A 27,665-nucleotide genomic window follows, 5' to 3' on the forward strand; every position below is an offset into this window, starting at 1 on the left:
ATTGCCATTGTACCTCGTGTGCATTCTGAAGACTGAAGATAACATAAAAACTGTCTCCAAAATCACCGAGGGTCAAATAGGTGCATTCACATGAATTTCGCTTACTTTCAAGGACATCTGAAATTAGAGGCAAGTTTTTCATAGGACGTTGTCAGGTTTTCTAAGGAACATACATCAGCAGTAATACAAGCTCAAGGGGAAAGAGAGTGATATTAAATATGGCATATGTGCATGCATCTTAGCTATGCAGGAGGATCTAAGGTAGTATCTGAAAATGTTTGTGTTCCTTCATTGATTGTGCTTAATGATAGAGCTAGCCGTATTATTTTTTTTCTACTTTGTATATTTAGTTAGGAAATAAGTAGAATGCTTGGGAGGACGGAACTGTTGTAGGTTTTTTGAATATTACTTCTGGTTTATACTCTGGTCTATGTAGGATATAGATTTTCTTGATTTGTACATCATTTTACTAGTTACCATTTTTAAGCAACTATTTCTGTCCTTGTGAGTCTTCACCCTTGGGAAACTCAACATTTATTTTGATAAATTAAATTTATTTGATCTTTTGATACTTTCATAAAACCTTCTTGTGCAAACATATCTATGTAATTCCATGCAAGAAATATGACAGCAACCGGGACTGCCTGCAAAAATAGCAGCTGATTGAACTAACAAGTACCATGAGAAAACAAAAATTGTGTATTCAGAAGAACTGCTTGCTAACAATTGTTGCAAATTTTCATGCTTTTGTGTTTTTGTGCTTTTTGAATGTAATTGAAGACACCAGCTGAATAAGTTGAATAGAGAGAGGGATAAGCAGCTTCCACTCCTTAAAAAAACCCTTAGTGTAATCACATTTGTTGCCTGTGGTGTTCTGCTTTTTTTTCCTTCCCCTTCCACTGAATGAATCACATGTTCTACATGATCACTTTACAGATGAAAAGAACACATAGGGCATGGTGACCATAACAATAAAAACAGTTGCATTTGAAATGGGCATTGTATTTCTGTTCAAAAGCAATTATGGAACTCTAGTTTATCTTGTTCTGTAGTTTGTGCTCTGTTGGTTCTTACAGAAGGTGGACAAGCAAGCCCCTACAAAGAGTGTGAATAGCAATTCTGCCTTACCATGATACTTCACACTGTAAAGAGACTGACATGAGGAACATATGATTTTATTATCAAGAACTACAGAATATGTATACGTCACATTGGCTCTACATTGACTACAGAGAAGCAGAGCTGTGATTAAAACCTGAGGTTTGATCAATTTTTGAGTGTTGCCATAGGAGTGTCTGAATTCTCATGGTGCTTCTTTTGCCCTGGTGTTCTTCTTCAATTTTGTTACATCAGGACTTCCTTTTGATTCAATTTTTCACTGCTCTCTATCCCCATAATTCACTTTTCTGAGGCATATAGGTGCTCTGCAGAGCTCATTGAGACAGGGGGTTTATCCCCTCATTTTATCACATCTCCTGGAGACACCCAACAGTCATTTGATGTTTCCTCCTACTTGTTGCAGACTTCAGACAATTTCAGTGTGATTTTTTTATTATCACTGAATTGGATCAAATGCAACTCTCTAATTCTTTATTGACAGGTCAACTTTAATTTTTTTTTCATTTCTTTGGGGTTTTTGGCAATATTCCTGACTAGGTTTTGGGTGGATCTACGTTGTTGTCTGAATAACAATACCTTCCACTGACTACATAAAACCAATTGCAACTGATGATATGCTGCAAAAGATCTTAGGAAAAAAACTGTCTTCATTTTAGCCTTGTGGTACTGCCACATAAGCCGATTGATCTATTTTGAGCACTGGAGGCAAGTTTGTTGACCAATTCAACATGTAGCTGCTATAGGTCTTCACTCTCTAGATACAATTATGGTGTCAGAACATGTCCTCCAGATGTTCCTCCCTCTAGCTGCCTGCTCTGAATATTCCTGTTATTTGACAGGGCAGGGTTTAGTTATATTTCGTAGCCTAGGGCAGCACAGAGTGAAATGAACAGATAAAATAATACGAAGTACTACGTATTTTACAAACTGAATGTCTGGATGCTCACGGGAGCCTTGTTACTTCCAGCAATATTTCAGAACAATCCACAGAATCAGAAAGTTGTGAAAACTCTAATGTAATCTGCAGAAATTCAATAAATAAGTACAAGGAAATACTAAACCATGAGTTTAGAAAAAGAGCCTATGATACTGATACAGGAAAGAATCCAGCAAAGGACCATGAAGGTGACCAAGACACTGGAGCATCTTTCCTCTGAGGAAAGGCTGAGAGGACTGGGACTGCTTAGCCTAGAGAAGAGAAGGCTCAGGAGGAATCTCGTCAATGTGTACGAATACCTGAAGAGAAGTTGCAAAGAAGGCATAGCCGTGCTCTTTTCGGTAATGTCCAGTGACTGGATAAGAGGCAATGGACACAAACTGAAGAACAGGAGGGTCCCTCTTAACATCTCTGCTGCCCAGAGAAGTTGTGGATGCCCCCTCCCTGGAAGTGTTCAAGGCCAGGTTGGATGAGGCTTTGAGAAACCTGGTCTAGTGGAAGTTATCCCTGCCCATGGCAGGGAGGTTAGAACTAGACAATTTTTAATGTCCCTTCCAACCGAAACCATTCTATGATGATATGATACTATAATCAGGAAACACTCTTTTACTGTGAGGGTGACTCAGCGCTGGCACAGGTTTCCCAGGGAAGCTGTGGAAGCTTCCTCCTTGGAGATATTTAAAAGCTGTCTGGACATGGTCCTGGTCAAGTGGTGGTAGGTGGCCCTGCTTGAGCAGGGGGGTTGAACCATATGACCTTCAGAAGTCTCTTCCAGCTTTAATCATTCTGTGACTTTTTTATTCTACTTCTGAATTATTTTTTCATGAATCGCTCATTCAGTATCAATATGCAGATGTTGTCAGTATCTGTGAATGTCTATTCTGACTTTTATTTGTGAATCTTAGCAATCAAGCATCCAGCACTGATCTAGCTCACAATTCCTTTTAGAGTTTTTTTTAAGTATCCTGATGAAAAGCTGAAACGCCACAAGGTAGAAACTGTGGGACTTACACATCAGTAAGCAGTATATTAGTTAGAGCTCGGTGCACATGCCCTGAGCCTCTGTCTGTAGTGTAACCACAAAGGGATGATCTATTATCATAATTGCTTTGCCTTTCAAACTAGCAGCGTAAGAAGTTGACATTCTCCTCTTCAGTTCCCTTTCTTTCTTCAGTCTGGTGAACTTTATTAGGTACAGACCAGAAAAATGTTGTTATTTTATGAGCAGAAGTATTTTTAAACTATTAATTTGTTGTGTCATTTTTCACAGTGTCAAGGTGTGAGGGGGAGGCTACCACGTTCTTCATTTCCCTTCTCTCAGTCAGGGAGATAGGGGAGATATAAATAGAACTTCTGACTTGTTTTCATGGCATTTTTAGGTTGTATCTGCAAACGATCTTTTCCGTTATTAATTTTTTATTTTTTTCCCCATTGCTACTGAAAAGGGAACCCCACACTTCTTTCATCTCCATGTACATCTGATGGGAAATGGAGTATTTTTATTTCAGGCAGATGTTAGTTTTCTGTCATTACACAAAATTGCTCAAAAGCATCTACCTCCCAAAATTTGTTGACAAGAGCAGTTTTCTTAGCTAATTGTCTGTTTTACATACCAGAACTGGTAATTATATGGTCCACAGTATGTTTGAAGTCACAGCCCTTGCAGAAGACATGATAGTGTCATGGGATCCATCTGATACAAAGGCTGCAGCAAGCACACTCTTTGACATTTCCTTTTTGTCCCTAATTGACTGGTAGTCTTTAAAGCAGGCAAAGGCAGCCTCTAAAAATGAGGCAGCAGTGACTGATGTTTTTGTGGCTGCTGCTGAAGCTTCAGAGATTCTCCTCAATGTACATTTTACTTTCTGATCTTTCTGTATTTTTAGGGAAGATATTCCCTTCAGATGGAATGAAAATGTCTTTGACACATAAAGTTAAAGGTTTATCGCTCACATAACTGCACTCATGTTTCTTCATTCTTCACAATGAGGAAAACTGTAGGCAGCTGTAGAGTCTTTCAGAATTTACTGGTGTCTCTCACTCTTTTTGCAAGGTCCTTTATATGTGTTACCAACAGGAAAGAAAAGAGTGCTGCCAGTAACTGCTGCCTTTTATTTGAGAGGCTTCACAGAACTTCCACAAAACATTGGCTGTCTCCAGGGGCGGCTTTGACTTCTTTCAGCAAAGTGACTATAGTACAAGGTAGTGGCATTTGAACTCCACTGTACAGAAGGTGTGAGGAAAATTAACGTGTAGTTTTTAAAAGTAAGGCTGTTCTTTATGTTTTTCCCTTTCCATGGTTATTGGCCTTGTGCCTGAACTATAAGGTGAAAAAATAAATCAAAGTATAAATTCATCGCAAGGAGAAAAGTGTGTTGCTGTTGCGGTTCAAGTTTTTTGCATTTTGCCAGCCAAAAAAAGTATGTCGTATAAACATAAAGATGTCAGTTTTAAAAAGGTGATGTGATACAACTACAAAGATCTTTCTACTTTTTCGCAAACAGAAGTTGAGGGGTGAGGGGTGAGCCAGACTAAAACTTTTGCAGAAGAAAAAAATTAAATTCCTTTTTCTTGTATGAAAATACAAGAATTGCAAACAAACAGTAATGCATACTTCCTATCGTAGAAGAGCCAATGCTATTAAACCGAATTTTTTGATGTATAGAAGTACATTTTGAGGCAAATTATAACGATTCTTGAGCTGTACCTTCTAGAGCATGCAGTCCAGGTGTTAGAAAATAAATACATGGTGGAGTCATTTGTAGTCCAAGTAGGAAAAAGGTTCATAACACAATGTTCACAAAAGAAGCATTGGTCTTCAGTGCTGCCAGAATCAGCAGTATTTATTACACTGAACAAAATAGATGGAGTTATCCTGTTGGCTATATAAGATGTGTATCTTATTCAGGGTTAAATGTTTGTCCTCAGAGTCATAGATATTATTACCATATTACAACAGAAGAACTTGGTAGTGCTGCAGTTCTGGCCGGTAACGGTTCTATGGTCAACAGATAAATTATCTTCATTGTTGCCAGAGCTACACTCTGGCACTATCTACAGCTTTTTTTTTCCAGGTTAAATGCTTTCTACAAGCTTTTCTTTTTTTTTTTTTTGATAATGTATAAAATAAAATAAAATCCTTAAAATAAAAAATAAATGAAAGCAGAGAAAAGACTAAAAAGTACAAATTAAATAAGCCACACGCTGGCAAAACTGGAAGGCAAAGCTTTGGGAAAACGATACACTGAAGATGGAAATTGAGACTTCTGCATTTACACTTCAAGAAACATTCTGTCAGACTGGCTGTTTAAAGAAAGTTATCTTGCGTGAATGAAACCTGGAAAGAGTCTGCTCCACTGGCAGCCCAACATTAGTACTGTGAGACTGTGAAGTCTTACTGTAACTGTTATATATGTCCATAAATTATAAATCATTATATGCCTAGGGAGAGCGTATAATCCTTACATTAATTACCAGAGAAAATAAGCAGTCCTGAAATTACACAAGATTGACAAAAATTGAACGAATATAAATAATTAAAGAAAATTAAGGTAAAGAAAATACACTTGTATCTTAAGGCATCTTTTCCACCTCATATATTGGATTCAGAGGTAATTAATGCAATAGAAAAACTCCTGCTATAAAATGATAATACTGTAGTGAGAAACACCATACATTTGAATCAGGTTTTAACACATTAATTTTTCATTCTGTCACTATTATAAACTTTATGAAGCTCAGTGTGAAATTTCAATATTAGGTCTTGTCCTGTTTTATACCACTTGTTTGCATATGCATCTGGAAAAGGCATTGTCACATGCTCTAACTTGCTGGTTTGATCAAGCAGTAAAGGAGAACTGCTCTGAAAGCCAGAGACTTTTATCTCCAGGAGAGAGAGACCTTGTTCAATTCCTCATTAGCAACTGAGTACCACTGTGTAAATTAGATTATTTCATATTGTGTCACTCAATATTATCTCTTTAAAAAACTGATTTGTTTCTTCTTTTTTTAACTCACAGAATTTGCCTCTACTACCACCCAAACTAAAGGTGGGATTTATATGTTAAATTACAGCTGTCAATGTACAGTGTGAACACCTAGTCTATTCCCTTCGTAATAGTGGAGTAGGTGCTTATAAGGCATAATTCATACCGTCGCTTTTAGATTACTGCTTTGGAATAAAATGCAGTGCCTTCTAGCAATACCATTTTTTCTCCATGGACTCTAAGACTATAGACATCTAACTGGAAAGTAGGTGTTGGAACTCAGGCAATATGAGTTACATCTTTATTTCAAATATAATAAACACTCACACACATGCATACATGCGTGTATCTTCTAGAAACAAAAGAAAAAGAAACCTTTCTTGCAGTTTGCTGTCAAAGCAGAAATGGAGCTTTTGATTGCGTGTACAACTGAATCCCATGTGCAAGTAATCATTATCATTAATGATTACATTGCAAGTAATCATTATTTATTTCTGTTGTCTTTCCTTGTGAATAGTCTTGAATTAGAGAATAAAAGAATGTTTTCTTTAAGACACCATTCCAACATGATTTTCTTCAAGAACTGTAAAATATAATTAAAAGATTTGTGTAGTCATTGAACTTTCCAAGGTGTTGAAATTCCATATCTTATCAGAAGGAAGGGATGCTCAAATGACAGAAGATGGTACAGTGTTTCTGGTTTCATTTATGCAGTTTTGGTCTGGATGTGGAGGGTTACTCTGTAGAACTTCTGCTTTGTTTTCTTTTTCATTCTCTTTGCAATGTCATTTGGCTTTGGTAGTTAACCCAGTGATTCTGTTCCTTGTTTAATATTTTACTAATGCACGTGGTACTGTGTTCCTTTAATTTAACATAACTTCTGACAGCCTTTTATAAAATTATTTTGCTGTTGATTATGCCCCAAACGCTTCTACTGTGGTTAATGTCATTGATGTCTTTCATAAGACATTTGCAAGAAATTGTTTATTTGAAAATATTCTGACCAGAATGTATTCTATTTTAATGGCAGAATTACTTCTGCTTACTTACATGTATCCTATGTCTTTCCACTATTATGAATTTGCAAATCAATGCTTCATTGCTTATTTGTATTCAGCATTGTTATTTGTACATACTAGAAACCCACATTTAAATCACTGCCATATAATGTGTAAATACTGTTATTCAGCATAACATGATGGCAATTTTTTGCTCTTAGGTATTGAGTTATATAAAAAAAAAATCACCAAAGTGTTTCTATAAGTGGTGTAAAAGAAAAAAGTTAATCTCTGCTATTCCATCAGAGGCATGTCAGGTCTAGATCTTTCATGATTTCTGAAATTTTAGTTTCCAACTATTCTGTTGTGTTGGTTTAACCCCAGCCAGCAACTAGAACCACGCAGCTGCTTGCTCAGTCATCCCCTTCCCCCTCTTCCTCCAGAAGGGTGGGGTGAAGAGGGAAAAAAAAGGGGGGAAAGGGAGGAAAAAAACCCTCATGGGTTGAGATAAAAAACCGTTTAATAGAAACAATAGCAGAAAAGGAAAATAACAATAATAATAGCAATAACAATAATAATGACACGGGTCACTCTCACTGCCCAGTGAATTGGCACCATTCCAAGCAATGATTGCGGATTCCCCCCCCCCCGATGAACCCCTATTTATATACTAAGCATGACATCTATGATATGGAATATTTCACTGGCCATTCCATCGTTCTGTTCTGTGCTTCTTGGGTAAGCTGAAAAAATAGTCCTTGAATAGCATAAATATTACTGAGGCAGAACTAAAACCAATAGGTATTATTGACACTCCTTTCACAGCAATCACTCGAAAGAAAAATTAACTCTTTCCCAGCTGAAACCAGGACACCTGTGTACAACCTAACCTATCTGTTTAAAAGCTTGGACAATTAAAATCTTCTTCACAGAAGAGCCTGAAGATTGATTCAACAACCTCATCATTAAATACATATATGCACACATATAGTTATAAAAATTCTCAGTAATTTCTTCATATCTATATCATTCTACAAATAGCAGTGTTTACTGAGTCATTGATTTTTTAATATTTACATATTAAAAAACTTTACTGTAGGCTTTATAAAAGTTTAGTAACCGCATATATAATAGGAAATAAAGATGTTTCTGTAGGAAAAATTTCTGTACAGGGAACTGCTTGAGAATAAGTCTTACTGACAATGCTGTGACACTGTTTCATTTTATTTTTAAATAGCAGTCTGAGAAGCCAACATGGAAATTTACCTAAATTCACCAATCCTCTGCAATTTCCTAAGCTGATTTCCATAGCTGAATCAGGAAGGATTTAGAAACAAGACCACAACTTTGTTTTTAAAATGGCTGCTTATTTGCAGCTATATTATTTAATAAACAAGGACATTGCCCATAGGTTTTTTCCTCTCCCTCCCCATTCTGCTACTACTTCATATGTGTAATTTGCTTGGAAATGGTCACCATGTGAATCAGAGTATGTCTGTTGTGTCAGCCCACAAGAAACAGAAATTGTGTCCTCTATTCCACTCCTTGATATTTTTTTTTTAGTCTAGCATTGTGCAATCTTTCTACCAAAGTATAGTACAAAATAGTATTTCATTTCCAATGTTCTAAGCAGTTTGTTTTCATATATTTAGGATAAGACTTGTTGTAAGCTACCTATTAGCTATCTATTAGTTACCCAAGGGAAGTCTCCAACAAGAGTACTTTTTGATCCTTAGCATCCTTCATTCCTTGGTACTGGAAGGATGTGGCAGCAAATAGCTTTCTATAGCCCTTTATTTCCTGGAGTCTCCTATTTATTTTTCTTTTCTGTTTTTCTCAAGCATTGTTGCAACAGCTGATGGAAACCCTGAGAGCCTTGAGGGTGTAGAAGCATTTTTTATGCTGGATTTTTTAGCTGCGCTCATTGTTGGCTCTGGGGCCATAAGAATGCGGCTCCAGTGTGACTTTGTTTTCCCAGTCATTGTATGGCAAACTGCTTTCTCTCTGAAGAAAGTAAATGGAGTAGTCTGGCCGTCTGGGCCGTGTGTGTGTTGTCTTCTTTAGGATGATGTTTTTCATGACCTACTATCTAGGTCATGGAAACTAGGAAACTAAGGTTTCCTTTACCCTGGTCTGGAGGGATTTCCCGGTGTTTTATTTCTGACAGCATTTCTTAATCTTTGTACTCCCTAGCCATTTCTTGTCAAAAGGATTGAATCTCCCTTTATCTGTCTCATAATCATCATGAGATTGGAAAAGAGTATTGTACATGAGTTGGCAGAGGGAGAACATAAGGGGTACTCTCTTACTGACTGCTAAGCTCTGTTTTCCTCTTGACTTGGGGACTTGCATCCTTTATGACAAAATTCTTAAACATGCTCCAGGTAGCAGGAAGCTCAGGAAAGACTAATTTTCCTTTGGCAATACATGACATTGTTTTTAATAGACTACGGATCAATTTATAGGAGTAGCAAGTCTTTCAGTTGCCATCTCATTACACTGTGGAGTGTACACTGTTGAACCGTATCCATTGCAATACTACATTTTCCCATAGGACGTAAATTACTTTGTATCCTAAACATAAAAGATCATTTTGAAAATATATGTTCTAAGTTCCATCATGACTTCTAAAATGGCAGCATAGTTGCAGAAGAGTGATCAGAGTTCATATTTCCCTGATTACACCAAAAGCAATGCTTGCTCATCAGAAATGTAGCTTATTGGTAAACATTTATCTTGTAATTGTTAGGTAATACCTTACCTGTCTTGAATTTGTTGGATCAGAGACTATTTGTATATTTAATTGTCCTGGAAAAATATCCTTGGTTTTAGACAAAGCATCAGACAGTTATTTGAGGACAAAAGTTTTCAGAAATTCTCCTTTCTTGCCTCTTTCTGAGGACTTATACAAAGAATTCCAGTGGCTGCCTAAGGGATGGGGACGCAAGTCTCCAGCTCTGTAACAGCTCAGCCAGATGCAGAGCAGCTGGGGGGTCCCAACCCCAGGCACGGGGCACCTCCGTGGGGATGGACTGAGGTTGGGCCAGGCCATGGGTCCACTTGGCAGGGCCCACATCTGGGCAGGGTAGGGCTGTGGGGAGCTGGAGACCAGCACTTCTGCAGCATTGCTGGGGCAGGGATAGATGGCTGAAATGGGAGGGAGCCCTGGGGGTGCTGGGTAGGGACAAGAAAGTAATTCTTTCATGAATTCGGTCTAATGTTTTAGTGAATCTGATTGGTTTGGATTATCTGTCATGAGTCTAATCAGGCTGTATCTCTCCAAAGTTAAGGGGACCTACAACTTACTAAAATTTTCTGTGGTTTTCAGGGAAGGGGATATAAAATCTTCCATGTCTTGACAAGTCCTTAATTTGTTTCTTTGATTATTTGGAGTTGCTACAGGCTTTTATAGGTTTCACAGTACAAGGAGTCTAGATTCAATATTAAGTGATGTAACTGCAATAATATTTGGCAAATTTAGTCTGAATTCTCTCCTCATTGCTCTCCATCTAGCAGCAGTAATGAAGTTCCATTGTTATCAGTGAAGAAGTTGTATCATTCATGGAATTATTCATGTCAGCAGAAATATTCAGCATGTAACCATGCTACCATAGATAACATATGTGTCTTTGTTACAGTAAGCTAATGATACGGCCAATTAAAGCTGAACATGAGTCAAATAATAAAGTGATTACTTATGGTCAGTAAGGTACTTGTTCTACTTAATTCATTATACAATTAACAAGACACATTCTTCTCCAAATTTCTTATACTGAATTAGGTAACTGTTACTGGCAACAGCCAGACAGTAGCCTAGGTTATTGCCTTAGTCGCAACTTAATGTGTGCTACAGAGGAAATAGGAGGAAAATCATCACTGCGAAGTTTAGGGTATCTCAAATGTTCTGTTTCTCATATTGTTGAACACAGTAATTTATTATTTCCTAATGAAAATAGTTTTGCAGTCATAGCCAACCAACCAGCCTACCAGGCAACAACAACAACAACAAAAAAAACACCAGAAAAACATATGATGCATTTATAAAGCTTTTTAAAATGTTTATTTTCACATCCTCTCTGAAATCTCTACCTGCTTGTTAATGGTACCTGTGTCTGCAATGTATTTTGTTAACTCTTTCTTTATTATAAGGGAGCTAAATCCCTTTGCACTGTGTTAGGTACAAAGACAATGTGCACCTAAAGGCTTATTCAAAACAGAAACGCCATGAAATGTTACATATATTCATTAATTGCCTGCATTACAGTATAGGGAAACCACATAAAGCAGAAGAGGCCATAGAAACATGAAATAATTTTAAAATTAGGAGGTGAGTCTACCAAACTGGGAATATATATACAAAAAAATTGTAGTTCTATAAGATCTCTATTACATGTGGGTGTGTATATATATATTCTAAATATAAAAAACATACTTGTAAAGTATCTTCATAACAATGTTATGATTTTATGAAATGCCTGTGCCTTGCTTATTAGATCTACTGTGTGCTTATTAGGCATATCTGTGTCATGATAATGTCTCTCGCTCATGTTGATATGACGTTTTTTCTTGCAAGTTAAAGATTGCATGCTTAATTAATTTTTGTAATAGCTATAATAAAAATGACAAGGTTTTTAAATCAATGTGTGAATCATAATATCTTTGGCAAAATGTCATCGAGCACACTTTCACTTGCGGAACAGAAATGTGAAGCATTTTTTTCTATACGTCCTTACTCTGTACTGAATTCAAAGAAAGTTTGAAAGTCTTTGTACTGCATTACCTCTAATCTTGGAAGCAAGTATAACTTCACAGAAAAAATTCCTTAGTACTGATAGCACAAATACTGGTCCCAAAGTGTTTTAAAAGGTGTTCTATTACTATTTTGTGAGAGTAGTCTTGTTCTAAATGTTCGTCAAGGCTTTTTACTTCTCTGCAATTGTTGTTGAGGTCTCACGGTTACGCAGACTCGGTGAACATTAAACATCTTTCTGGATGTATTAGTTCATGATTCTAGGCTCCAGGATGAAAGGAGAGTTCATAAATGAAAGCTAATATTCTTTTCTTCTTTCATTTTCTATGCCCAGCAACAATGAGCTGAGGATAGAAGCAACAGTTTCCCCATTAGTTACACAGCAAATGCATCTTTTACTTAGTAACATTTCTTTCTTAATACCCCCTCAAATTCTTGACTTAATACTTTCTACTGTTACAAAGAGCAAGAAATAGAAAACAGCAGGCAGGCAAAAGGTCCAGATCTGACACTCATTTCACTCTCGGTATTGAAAAACTTGAATCATATTACTGACATTTACCTTATGAATTGTCATCGTGACTAGGAACCCGTTGTTTAATAATTTAAGATTAAATATTGATTAAATATGTTTAAATCCTTTAAAAGTCTTTAGAAACAGTTCTTTAAAAAGATCTAACAGGTTAAATGTAGTGTGACAATTTATGTTAGCTTATGCTCTGCAGTTTTCAAAGACTTCATAGGAGGAGAAATGTTTTAAGCTGACTCTGAAAGCTGACAATGTTCCAGTTTCGTTGACGTTTGAAGAGAATCCTTCCCAAACCAAAGGCAGCCAGGAAGAAAGCAGGAGAATGCTTGTTTGAAAATTAACAATTGGGCAGTTAAGTTTGGCAAATGTGATAAGCAGAGCAGGAGTTAACGTCACAACTACGAATGAGAGATACTGGATAAAACGGGGCATACCACTGAGGACAGAGAGTGACCAACAGTAATGTAGCAGAGCAGGAGAAGTCAGTGGAGTAAGGCAAAAGAACTGACACAGTCAGCAGGGTTGTGGACTGGGAAAATGATTTTTGCATGAGCATTCTGAACTAAAATAATTTGGGCAAAAGATATGAATGCAAGGGCAGCAGTCCAAGATTTCACAAAAGAGAAGATATAGGTGTTCAATTTTATTTAAATCACTCTGGGCAGCTGTATTAAATAGAAAACTCAGCAGAATAAAACTCTTAACATAAATCTTTAATCAGTGCCCGGTACCTCATGAGGGTATAAATTTCATCAAACTTCATGAGGAAAACCCTTTAGGTAATTGCTTACTCTTTTGGTATATTTGCTGATAGGTTCTTTGTCACTTTAGGAGAAATCTGTACCTAATTAAGCACTTTGGATTTAAATACATAGTACTCGAATAAAAATGCAGCACTTCGCATTATATAAACTACTTCTGAAGCGGCATTTTTTGTAACAGCATATTTTGTAACAGCAGCACTGTAACTGACAAGGAAGATAAACCATGGGAGAAATCACTTGTATTATTTACATTATATGTGTGCATTAAAATGCATTGGTCCAGTACGCCTGTCCATCATCACTCAACAGCTGAATGGAAATTTTATTATTCCTAGCAACTTAAAATAGGTGGTTAAAGACCTGAAACACACAGATACATATATACTATTGGTGAATGAAACTCTGTGATGGGTCAAATCTTGACTGGATAATGCTTTCTGAAATACTGTAAGGGAAAGAAACATCAATAAAAGAACCACCTTGATAAAAGTTATAAGCACATTTCTCTTAACCTTTAGTGGAAGTGTTACTTAAATATCTAGTGGCAGAGATGATCCTTTCACACCAGAAGCTCTCTGACAGACCTCTTATATCTGATCTTGAAATATCAACTGATGACAGATTCTGAAATGAAATGGAGTAGTCATAAAAGCCTTTTGCAGCAAGACTCCTTGAAAACACCTTTACTCACTCATGTTGAGCAACTGGAAGTGAACACTGTAAGTAGCACAATTTGTATCCACAATCCTTCCCAAAAGAAAATTTTGACAGTTGCATATATATTTACACCAATTATACCTGGTAATTTCCACTTGTAATGTTTCCTTCCATTATCAGATATTCCATTTAGAGATTCAAATGCATGCTTTACAACCCAGAGGCTGGCAATCACTACTGCTAGGAAAAAAGCTGTTTTTTAATGGTATTGTAATTGCTAAAAAAGTTCATGAGTAGTTTCATACCATTTTTCCCAGGACTGCTAAAGGAAAACTAAATAAAAGCTTATTCTTTCTGAAACCTCATTTTAGTTTCCATTAATGTCTGCAAAATACACTCACTCCTTGGAGCCTAGCAAGAGTACTAGAACATAATCAGTAATTCTGTCCCCAGCCCCCAAATCCATTTTTGTAACATTTCAGGCATGGAGATGTATTCAGCTTACATTTAAGCAACACACTCTCATTTGGCATCAACAGCCAAACCTGATGCTTCATCTGTTCAGGTGGGGAAAATAGGCTACAAAATCAGAATCTTTCCCTGGCTTCCTGCGGAATGAGTTTCCAGCTTCTGTTACCTTTTTTATTTGGCAGCTTTGAAGGCCTAGTGAAATGTGTACAGTGTTTCCTAACAGAAATAGAACAACATTATTTGTATAAAGTCTTGTTATAGTGGCATAAATAGATGACAAAGATGTAAAAAAAATAATAATTCAATTTTATGTTACACAGTTTTCATGGCAAGATTGGATCTATTTGATTTATGGTTGAGCTTGTTAGTTGCAGAATCTGGAGGACACCCCAACTAAATTCTGTAAAGGACTAGGCAAATATGACTGAAAATGAGGACAACTGTAAAGATTTCAGGTAAAAAAAATATTATGGCTTTGAAGATTATTCCAAACCTGGTATCATTACTCTGCTTTCGTCATAATTTCTTTGTTTTCTTGTTTTTTTTTTTCTGGTCCATCTATTGAATTTATTGGTACTATTTTTTTTTTTTTCCTGCCAGGACCCTCACTGAGGCATTATTCAAAGCTTCAAAAGTTTTGCACTTGCAAACTAAGCCTACCGTCTGCATTTGCAGTGAAGGATACTTTTTTCAACTGGACTTTCACAATTCATCATCAGTCAGTTTCTAATTAGGTAGTTAGATAAACCAATCTTGCTTTAAAAGAGTGTACTGTTAGGGCTAAACTCACTTTTGGGTGGCATTTTCTTAGTGGTTGAGGTTTTTGTCTTTTTTTTTTTTTTCCTTATACATGTATTAGTTTGAAATTCCTTAATTGAGGATTTTGGGAAGACAGGTAGTTTAATGAAATAGAAACTATTAAAATACCAAAGGACTGAAAATCCTAGAAATAATAAAGATCAACTGTCCCCTGAATGCTTTTAGGGAGGTCTAGATATTCATGGACATGATGGGTGACAGTAATTTACAGTCTCTTTCTGACACACATCTTTATGACTGTTTACCAGTCACCGTTTTAAAAAGGTTGCTGTTCTCCTTGGAAATTGAAGACTAACCACATCTGTGTAAAATAAGGGATTATGCATTAAGTACTTCTCATGGCTTGACAGTATGTGAAAGCTGTATCTTACTTTTGGACAGAATTATGGGCAACTTTTAAAAACAGTCATCTCACGAGTAATAATAATTAATAATATTTAAGTCATTAGCATGTGCTTTTACATATCAGAATATAAGATTCAGCAGAAAAAATAAAAGTTACTTTTCTAATACACAAGAAGGGTATACCAGAAGACTGGATCTATTTAATAAATGGAAGAAGAAACTGATTCTCACACTTGAACTCCTTTCTTGCCACATTTCCCTCCACACAGATCATGCTGAGAGATGGGAATTGTGCCGTTCCTGTATTTCTTGTGTTTCCATTAATCACCTTGCTCCATGTTCTTTTGGTAAATGAGGATACTATGGATGCTATATTCTTATTGCTTAGCTAACTCCCTTTTTCTTATCTTTTTGAAACTTTTGAAATGAAACTTTACGAATATCTGGTTTCTGCTTCGTACGAGAGAGTTACAGCAAGAACCATCAGCTTTCTCTTCAGCCTAAAATAAGCCTAAGTCCGCCTATGCAAGACTGAGTTCTTTAACGGTCAACACCGAATGGCTGTGTATTGCGAGAGGTGCTCTTTTCCCTCTATTGCATCTTGTTCATTCCATTGTTTGCTTGCATAGTTTTTCTACACACAGTAACAGTGAGTCAGTGTCTACTAAAGAGCAGAAGTGCTTCTGGTAACTTTTGCTTTTTTAATAAAGTAGGAAGCTGTCTATAACACATTCTTTATCACTGCTCCCATCTCAAGTCTATAAAAGAGGGTATCCTGAACCGTTTTGCCAAGTGGAGGTGTAGAAGCTTTGAAGTGTCACAGAAGCTTTGAAGTGTAACAGTTCTCCGTCAAAACAACAGCACATTCTTTGGCTCAAGAGACCTAGAATATCTTCTTTTCTCAATCTGTTCAAGGCTATGAAGTAGGAAATACACTTAGACATTCTTTAAAATACTTGTGTTGACTTTGTTCAACCTGTACAGCAGAGATGTTTCAGAGAAATAAGAGCAGTAAGGACATAATGAATTAAAGACAGGATACCATCCTTTACATGGCCAATAATGAAGAGGCAGATATTTAGGAATCAAAAGCTCTTTGACATCCTCAGGTTACGTAACACATCATAGAAAATCAGTGAAACTATATCATTATCAAACTGTGAAAAATGTTAACAATACAGAAAAAATACAACAAACTGTTAAGAGCTAACCTCATAGGTTAGGCTATGGTGGACCAGACATAATTTTACAGCAAAATCACAGGTACTGTCATTCAGAAAGCTTCTACAGAATGGCAATTTGTGAATTTGATATACGAAACAAGAAGTCAAGTCCAACTAAGCTGAAGTGCGTTCAGTATGTCTGTGGAGAAAAAAAAAAAAAAAAACCTAAAAAATAAATTACAGTCGTAAAGATTCAACCAGGACGGACAAAACATGGGGGAGAGAAGGGTGTTGGAATTTAATACATTCATAATCTACCTTGCAGCTATGAAACCAAGATTGTTTTGTCTGTGTATTCTACACAAATATTTGCTTATTCAAACTACCTGAAATACTCACAGTAGTATATTAAAATCACTAGAGTGAGCAAAAGTACAAAGCTGCTGATGCAATTTCATTATCGTACAGACATTATTTGGAATAAAAAAGACAGGCTTTCCACATTTAAGCTAATGGCCTTCTCTAACAGCAGGGATAATGGGACTGCAGAGCTACTGATATAGCCGTTGCCAATAGGTACTTGCTGTATAGCTCAGACTCTCTCTGATACAATAGGTCCCAGTGTATATTGCTGAAGGATTAATCAGAATATTTGTATGTACTTAATTGTTAGAGGAAAACATATCATGCCAGATCTGACAGCATGAGAGGTGAGGGTGCTACAGTTCCACTCCCTGTGCTTACCAGGAATACATCTTCAGCTTCACTACTGCTTGAACTTTGCACAAGTCCAGGTAGATGACATCTGTTGCTCTCCCCTTATCCACCAAAGCTCTAATCCCATCATAGAAGGTCATCAAATTTGTCAGGCCTGACTTCCCCTTAGTGAAGCCATGTTGGCTGTCACTGATCACTGTCTTATTTTCCATAATCCTTAGCAGAGTTTCCAGGAGGATCTGCTCCATGATCTTGCTGGGCACAGAGGTGACACTGGGTGGTCTGTTGTTCCCCAGGTCTTCCTTTTTTCCCTTTTCCAGTCAGCGGGAACTTCACTGGACTGCCATGACTTTTCAAATATAATTGAAGTGGATTAGCAACTTCATCCACCAGTTCCCTCAGGACCTGCAAATGGATTTCATCAGGTCCCATGGACTTGTGTACCTTCAGGTTTCTCAGATGGTCTCCAACCTGGTCTTCTCCTACAGTGGACGGTTCCTCATTCTCTCAGTCCCTGCCTTTGCCTTCTGTGACTTGGGTGGTGTGGTTAGAGCTCTTGCTGGTGAAGACCAAGGCAAAAAAGCCATTGAGTACCTCAGCCTTCTCCATATCCTGGGTGACCAGGTCTCCTGTTTCTTTCTGGAGAGGGCCAATTTCTTCCTTAGTCTTCCTTTTATCACTGACATACTTATAGAAGTTTTTCTTGTTGCCCTTGATATTCCTGCCATGTTTAATTATATCTGAGCTTTAGCCTGCCTAACCTGATCCCTGGCTGCTTGGACAAGGTCTCTGTATTCCTCCCAGGCTACCTGCCCCTGCTTCCACCCTCTGTAGGCCTCCTTTTTGCTTATGAATGTGTCGGGAGCTCATTCCTGTCCTTCCTAAAGAGCCTTCGTCCTTCCATTCCAACACTCCAGCCATAGGACCCACCCTCCCCATGCTTCTGTGATGCCAATGAGATTGTAGCCCTGGAGGGATGCGTAAGTCTAACTCCTCCTGTTTGTTCCCCATGTTACGTGTGTTTGCATAGAGGCACTTAAGCTAACTTTTATATATATATCTCCACACTGTGCATACGTATATATATTATATACTTAGACATATAAATGCACTTACATATATGTGCACTTACAGACATATGTATAAGTATATAATATATACGTATGAACAGTGTGAAAGCCTCCAGGAGCCGGGCTCAGACACTGCAGCAGGCTGCCCAGCAGCTGTCCCTGCATCCCAGTCTCCCCAGTTGAGCTGCTGGCATCTGGGCATATGAGCACCTGAGGTTGCAACCCCACTCCAGCTGCTGGTACAGACCATCTCACTGGTCTGTACTAGTGCACACACACATGTGAGGACATGCACGCACCCAGACACACAGAGCTGCCCAGGATTCCCCAGCTCCCATAGCCAACACATAGCTGGTTCCCTACATCATTAAATTTACAGTCCTAAGCCACATAAGGGTCCTACAGTCTGCTGACTAAGTGGCATAGATAAAAAGTGACTCTGTAGGTTGCAAATAGTTTTAAAACTTTTGAAATTATTGCTGGAGACAAATGAGGTAATGCCTTCTGACAACAACAACAAAAAAATTAAAACCAGTTGTTCAGAACTTTTGGTTATTTTGCTTATCCTCTTCTTAAAACTCTGAATAATGATGCATATCAGGCTATAAATTCAACAGACATTTCCCTGAATGGTCATTCTGTCTGTATTCGTGTTCCCATTATGTTGATCTGTGTTCTTTATGTTTTCATACAAACTTTCCTTACTTGTATTACTGTAGCAGCAGATCAATGTTTTGCGATAGCTTCTGTTGCATAGCTGCGGTTTCTCATTAATGAAAATATAAACTGTTCTCAATCCACGTAGACATCCATTTTGTTAACTTGAAGAACACTGAAATTCCAGTTTGCCAAAAAACCTTAAATGCAGATTGTGTGTTTCACAAAGAGGCATAATGGTTGCATTGCTGCGAGGGGAAGGGCTTGCAGGTTGGAGATCGATTGCTTTTATGGTGCTCACTTGCTCTGGACAGGGAGATGGAGGGACATGGGGTTACCTACCTCCTGTAGATCTTTCAGATATTACAACTCTGTAGGGTAGCATGTTAAGTAAGATGGAAACCTAAACCCAGACTTTCACTCTCAGTCCTTCTTCGTCGTTCATTGACCAGAGAAAAAATGCTGTATAGCTGCACGGCACTCTAATCCTCTTGTTATAACATCTGTGCAGCATTAGGAGGATGGACTGGGGACTCAGAAAGTTTAGATTTAAGGCAGCTCTAAAGTGACTGTTTTTCTCCCTCTTCTCCCCGGCCGTTTCCTAACAGGATATGTAGGTTCTTGTCGTGGTTCTCAATTCCTGTGACACACTTCTGGCCCATCAGTCACCCAAACCCTTTCCTCTTTAACCTGTCTTCAGGTCCTACCTTTTTATGTCTTTTACTGGCACAGTTCATACCAGTCACCATCTGGCCCTTGATGTTGTAAGTTGCACTCCTTCTTCCTGAAAAAATCACGGAGGTATCAGTGTCCTGGTTCACTCATCCATATTAGCTGTGAGTTCAAAACAAGCTTGGATTGTATTAATGTGATATGACAAACAAAATGAGCAAGACCAGTCATACAGACATCTCACAATGCAGGAAGTTTGCAGGGAGCAGCTATTCCAGTCATTTGGTTTTGATTAGAGATTGAATGTGTGCAGGCGAGTTCTTTAACGTCGCATTTCTGTTTATTCCGTTGAAACCAGACTGATTATTCTGTAATTCTGCATATAGCCTCGAACTAAGAACAGACGTAAAAGAACATCATGCAATGGATGCAACATCATGTGGAACCAGTACACTGGTTTTTAGCCTGGAGAGGAGGAGGCTGAGGGGAGACCTTATCGCTGTCTACAACTACCTGAAAAGAGGTTGTAGAGAAGTTGGGGCTGACCTCTTCTCCCTGGTGACAAGTGATAGGACGAAAGGAAATGGGTTCAAGTTATGTCAGGGGAGGTTTAGATTGGATATTAGGAAAAATTTTTTCACTGAAAGGGTTATCAAACATTGGAATAGGCTGCCGAGGGAGGTGGTGGCTTCGCCATCCCTGGAGGTGTTTAAAAAAAGGGTAGATGTGGTACTTGGGGACATGGTTTACAAGTGGTTTTGTCAGGGCAGGTTAGTGGTTGGATTTGATGATCTTAAAGGTACCTCCCAACCTCAACGATTCTATGATTCTGAGTGGGGTGCAGTGTAGTATTCTGCTGCTCAAAAGGAAGAAGTAGGAGGCAATAAGCCCTGAGAGAAAAGCGGTTTGTCTCAGTGCAGAGGGAAGCATTTATCCCCCTGCACTTTTTAGTGGGATGCCTTGTATTTTACCTGCTCTGTTCCTTTCAGTCTCCATATGTAAGCTGTGTGTACAGAGTGGTGTTGCCTCTGCACGTGCTGAATAGAGGCCATAATTCTGCCTTGCCATTATGCAGGTAATACACACACATGAGGGAGGTCGTCTTTGTGTGCCGAATTAGGAGCCTGAGTCCTTCATTCCACTCTTTCTCCAACCAGATTGCCAGAGCAAAGGGAACTCCATCCCCATTTTTAAATTGTGGAACCAGTACACTCCACTGCTTCTGTGACCTAAGGGAGGATCTGAGGCTGTGCTGATTTGTACAAGTAAATCAACATGCAAGAGGTGCCATAATCTGTAGAGCTACTTCTTATTTCCTTTATATTCCTCTTTTCCACTGTGCTCTTATTTCCTACCAACAGAATTTCTCTCCACAGATTAATACTATTGCAGCACACTTAAGCTGCTGCAGCGAACACCTGCAATCTGTTGTCACCCCAAAGAGGTTTCTGGCACGTGGTAAAGATACTGGGAAACACACAATACTTGAACCCTGAAAAGCACAAGGAGCACGTCACAGATAATGTAACACAAAGCCCAGAGCACTGACAGTATCTCTTTAAGGAGAAATGAATTGTTGTGTGCGCAACCAAAAACTTTAAAGTGTTTACCTAATCAGCAGAAAAAAAAAATAATGAAGCATGTATCCTGACAGTCACAATAAACAATTACAGAATTTAGATATTCATTATCTAAGAAAAGTAAAAGAAATTGAAAAAAAAATACAAAAATGTTCAATAATTTAAATATAGCCAACCACATGCTGCTAACATTTTCCTTATATTTACATTGGCATAAACTGTATGTGCAATCTTGTTTTCATTTAAAGAAATATGAGTGTATTTGGTCTCATAATGTTACAGGAAAGCTGTATGAACAGATGCCTTGGAACATTATGTTGCTATGGAGGAAATTTAGCCATAAAAAAATAGAAACTATCCTGGAACAAACAGAAAACATGTTTTGTCTGCATTCAAGTCCCAAACAGTGGTGAATATTGCAGATGACCATGCTTGTACACAAGCCTAAATTTGTTTTTGCCAATATGAAGATCATAACTTCTGTTGTGAATGTGCTGTGCTGATCAAGAGTATCATGTTTCTAATATGATTTTAGCTCAAATATGGGTAATTCTATTATGTTTAATTTTCTCATTTTTTTAAAGCTGTTAGCAATGCTACTGATTGTTATTTTCCATCTCAACATAAAGCATTCTTTCCTTTCATTTCTTTTCCCTTTCCACTTTTCTTCCCTTCCCCTTCCCCCCTCTGTTTTGCTTTGCTTTCTGTGAAGAAAAAAAAAAAAAGTAGTGGATTCAACATTCAAACACAGACTCAATATTTAAATGCATACCAAATGTAAAATGACACGGTCAAACAATGCACTATACAATCTTCTTCCTTTCCAGGAATAAAAAACTGACTACGATGCTTGGTTTTTGAGAACCAATTTCTCAAGAAAAAAGGGTGAGCAAATTATCTTCCTCAATATTCTTCTACATTCTCTCAATACTCTTCCTACATAGAATGTTGCATATTTCCATACTGTATGTGAATAAGAATACTTGTATATTCAAAAATATGTAGAGTGTCATATCTAAGGGATGAGGTTGATGTATATCACAACTTCATAACCGATGCTAAGTTCAGTAAATAAAAGCAAACTGTTCTCAAACTGTTCTCCTTGCAGATATTAAAAAAAAAAAAAAAAAAGAGTAAATTTCTGCAGGAAGATGGACTATGATCATTGCAGTTTGAAGCAGACGTTCACAAAAGGACTCACAGTCACATTCTTGTAAGTGTAGCTAAGCTTTCTTGAACTATGTTTTACTCAGTCTGTACATTCAAAACTAGCCCAAATCCAAAGTTGCGGAAAGTGATTTCTGCATAATTTATATAGAAAACACCCGCACTTTTATATATATTAGATGTATGTGGGTGTGTATGTCTATATATGTATACATGTTAAATTGTGTATGTGTAGGTAGGTGTATATATTCACACTATCAGACTATTCATCATATATATATGTAGAAAAAATTAAAATATTTAGCGACTAAATGTTATTAAGTTGTTGGAATAATTTTACTTAACAGCTGCTTTTCTAATGATTTTTTGTTTTGATTAAACCATGCTGAAAATCTTAAAAAAAAAAAAAATAAATTGGGGAAGACTTTTCCAAATGCCTGTAGATTTCCAGTCATGATTTTTACTTTGTAGTGAAGTATACTTATCTGTGGGAATAAATTAGTCATGACTGAATAACATTCAGAAAGCTTTGGGCTCTAAAATTGGCTGTTTCCACCTGAGGACACAAATGAGCAAGGAAGGATGCCAGTAAAGAAACGTGTGTTGCAGCTGAACAGAAATAGATATAAAAATGGTTCGTAAGCATTAGCTGTGGAGGCATGCTGCTATGTTCCTCAAGCAGAGCAGTTGTTTATCTTCAGGAGGGAAATCTGAAGAGCGGGTTTACTTGCCCGCGTCAGACACTTCAGAGAACTTTGTAATGGACTCCTGAGATACCATCCAGCAGACCAACCGTACAGCAAAATGTCATCTCAAACATTTCCTCACAATGTCATCTGAGAAGCAGAACTCCCCTTCCTCAGAATCACGAAGGGAAGAAATGAACACAAACATTTGAATTCAAATAGTGCCCCGTATCTATTAAATACTGAGGTATGCAGTATTTTGTATCTCTTCAGTAGCATGCTTTCTCTAACTGGGAATTGAAGTGCAAATTGGCTAAACATGAACTTATATTTTCTATTCTGTCTCTACAGTTATTTGCAATAAACGCAAAATCTACTAACAAACATTTCATCACTAATGATGCATTGCAGCTTTTACTAATGGACTAAACTCTATAATCATCTGATGAAAAACACCTCCCATGTGAAGCTAACTTATCATTGTTTTGAAGAGTCCAAGGGGAGAAATCATGCAAAATAGTAGGGCAGGAAAACTTAAAATGTTTTCACAATGGAATCTTTTGTTAGTTTTTTCACGAGAACAGGATATGTCCACCTCCAAAATAAAGCTTGTCTGTATTGCCAAACTCCAGTAATTTCCCTCCGCACTTTTTTCTGACCTCCTCTTTCTTGTCTTAATTGGGTGCCGGTTTCTGGAACATAAACAGTAATCTTTTTTTCTTCATGTCCTTTTTTAATACAGTCAGTTTTCACACTCCAAATCTCCATTTATAGATATTATTTATCTACATATTATTTATGTAAGTCAATAACCAAATAATCTGTAGCTGGATAAAAAAGAAATATTTGTTTGCATCTGGTACATGTTTGCTTAAGTATTTTTTTTCTTGACTATCCAAGACAAGGGCTGTGTTGGATTTTAAAAAAAACAATTCCCCCGAAATATTATCAATGAACACAGAGTATTAACCAGACCACCTGCATAAGGAAGGCAAAGGGGATCATTTGAATATTGTTACTTAATAATTCATCTTATGGAGATGACTAATGAATGAGAGCTGACTTTTTTTATTGCTGTATAAGCACAAAGAGGATACTAAGTGTTAAACAAGAAATAATAGGATAAAGCAAACTGAGTGAGGACCACATAGAAACTCCTTATGCTTCACTACAAGTTCATTGTACTTGCCATGGATTTAGTCGACTCTTTAACGCTATGAAGAGCATGGGAGATGAATTTTTTGTGAATTTTAATGGATATACAGTAGCTACTTTTATTATTTTTATTTTACTTATTAAAATTATTTTTAATTCCAGGAATTTAAAGCTATGTTGATGAAGGTTCTGAGCGTAGACCAAAAAAAGAGGTCACCGTGTGGCAGTGGTTCCACATAGAGCTCTCTGACCCGCTGTCAGGAAAAAAAAAGTAGATAGAAGGCCAGGTACATCATAATGAATGCATCACTATATGCAAATTAGTTAAATTAAATTTCCATTAAAGTTAACTGTGTGAGACAGCTGCAACTATAAGGTAAAGATAAGTTCAATCCCTTTAGGCATCCTTTAAGCAAATGTTTGCAGTGACACAGGGTTTTCAATATTGTAAATTTGGACTACCTCCAAAACAAAAGAAATTTCTGTATTTCTCACACGATTGTACAGGTGCATCCACAGAATAATATATGAAAAAAAGTTAAGCTTTTTTCTAGAGGCCAAAATGAATATCCTACCTGCTCATGCCTCAACTCAAGTCATAGTGAGATGATTATAGTGTTATAAAAATGAGCCAAAATCGCATGATCAAACTGCCTGCATGTTTGCGCAAGCATATATGCATTATAAAATAGTGTGCATTTGTAATTGGAATACTTGCTGTTAGTGGAAGTAGCATCATTGCTCTGCTCTGCTGCACAGATAAAAGGATTTGCCACTAATCCAGCAGTCCCTAGCCTGTTTACCCATCCACTCACTTGAAACTGTAAAAAACTTTCACCTGAGTCTGCTGGGATAACGCACTGGCCGAGGAGCAAAATTAATACCGTATTCTGCAGTGGGTACCCTCAGTCTTTCCATATCTCACACCTATTTACCATCCCTTCTGTTGAAAGCTAACCTTAGCTTTCCCTCAGATAACTTTCTAGCCAACTTTTCTAACACTGCCGAAGAAGAAGAAAGTATCTGGCTTAGAAACTGAGGACCATTTACGTAATGCCTAGTTTATGGTTAAATAACAGGGGAAAAAAGTGGACTAGATAGGTCTGACAGCATGTTAAATGCATTAAGCAGCATATTTTCAAACTCTTCATCATGATGAAATGCAGTAAAGATTCCAGTGAAGATGAGAAAAATAAGAAGGGTTTTCTGCCCTCATCTGATTAAAAATGTATTCAGTAGACTGCATGCACGGCATTTTGGGAGGCTCCCAGCTCTCCTTAAGACTTACGACATCACTACTTTAACGTAATTCTAAGAAATTAAAGCTAGCTGTGCTAATCAGTAGACCTGTGTTTTATTCAAAACCAGCAGGTATTAATCAGTTGGATTTGCTTAACAGGTGAATCTCATTAACATAGCATGTGGGAACAATTTAATCTACTAATTTTTTTCTGCATTAGGGATTTAGCTATAAAGCCCATTTTTCCCATTTATTTATTTATAGCGTACAGATAACCTAGATGTTGCTGCTACTGCCTATATTATAAAAGTGCACTTTCTAATGAGTTATGGTTTTCTTTCTTTTAAAAATTGTGTCTTTTAATGTTTATGACAAAATACCCACATAAAAAGCTTTTCTTTCTTAAAAAAAGAGGTCAGTATTATGCATTTCTAGTGTGATTAGTTCTATAGCCAACTGAAATAGAGCATGTTAGGAAGGGAAATTTATTTATTTATCTGTATACAGAGGAATCTGGTATGGGCTGAGGACAGACCTTGTTGCCGTTCAAATACGGTGATTCAAGGAAATATTGATAATTGGCTACAGTACATTTAAAGGTTTGCTGATCTAATTTGAGGGGTTAATGCCTTTTTTGAGCAGTTTGAGATCATTATAGAAGATAAAATGTAGCTTGGAACTGGGCTAAGAATTGAGTCCCCTTCTAGCTCTTTTGAAATCTGAACAGTTTTGTTTGTTGGCTCAACTTTCTACATAGAAGATTTCATATAACATGTATCTGGAAGAGGAAGTAGGGGTTTGGTTTGGTTGATTTCTTTTGTTTTTATACTCTTTAGGAAAAGTATAAATATTATTCTCTTATTCTTTAAACACTTGGAGGAACTGATTGGTACCACACAGACATTCTGGAAAGATTAACAAAACCACAGACCTATACAAATGCCTTAGTGGATTTAGCTGTAGAAATGAAAACACAAAAAAAGTTCCGCCTGAAGAACTAAATCAGGGGGAAATACGGCAGCTTAAATGTACATCATGTTTTCATACCTCCGCATCGAAATGAGGAAGGAGAAATAATTACAAGACGTTGAGAATGAATATAAATGCCTTTAAAAGCAGGTATTTCAGCAGGGCCAGCTGCCTCTTCCTAGTTCAAGTTTGTGGCATTCTTAGATGTAGGAGTTGACGAGCATTGTCCATTCAGACTGGAAGACCAGAAAAACTTAAATTGGATTAAGTTTATTAGTATATAGTGCAAGGTCGGGCTGGTTTAGAATAATAAAGTTTGTTGCAAACTGAGAGTTTAATTGCTGAATATGGTTTGTGTCATGTATCAAGGTAAAGCTTTGTGACCATATTTGCTGTACATAATGTAACAGACAAAAGACCTACTTAAACATCACAAGCAGAATAAGTAAAATAAGGTGAAATTTGGTTACAGATAGACTGGAAATAAAAATAAGAGAGTAATTTTCCAGTATGGGTAGTTGTTGCTTGGGTTAGTGCTCAGAGCTATGAAAGATCTTCATCCTTTGTTCACTTTCCTGTTTTACTATGAAACCAAAAATATTTTGAAAGATAGAGGGGGATCTGTATCTGGTTCTGTCAAATTGCAACAGCAAAGCATATGACTACAGATGACTGTATCAGTATTTGAAAGCAATCTCTTTAGAGAGTTGGCTATACAGGGAAAATAACTAGCAATTTTAGAGCTTGACCATCTCTACGTCTTCTGCAAAATTTTTACATATATATATAAAACATACATACTGTTTATAAAAATAAATATTTTATATACTTATAGCATATCGCTCAGAATCATATATGTAGTGTTTATATATATGTAATAATTTTTATGCACTATATATTGAATGTAATAGGTATACTTTTAATATTATACACATATAATAATTTATACAAAATATATTATAATGTATATAATATGTGTATATATGTTGTATACGCACACATATAAATATCTATATCCACACATATATTTTAGGGTATACTGATATTCCCCCAACTTCAGGTGCCTCAAATAAGGTTGTCTCACCCCATTACATTAACCTGTGAGCAGTAGTGCCAGCCTTGGCACTGACAAATTTGGTTTGGAGCCCAGAGAGTTTTAAAAATATAATTTTTAATAAATACTCACCTGGGAAACAAGTACCTATAATCTTTTA

Source organism: Vanellus vanellus (genome assembly GCF_965231255.1).
Source record: "Vanellus vanellus genome assembly, chromosome: 2".
Lineage (NCBI taxonomy): Eukaryota > Metazoa > Chordata > Aves > Charadriiformes > Charadriidae > Vanellus > Vanellus vanellus.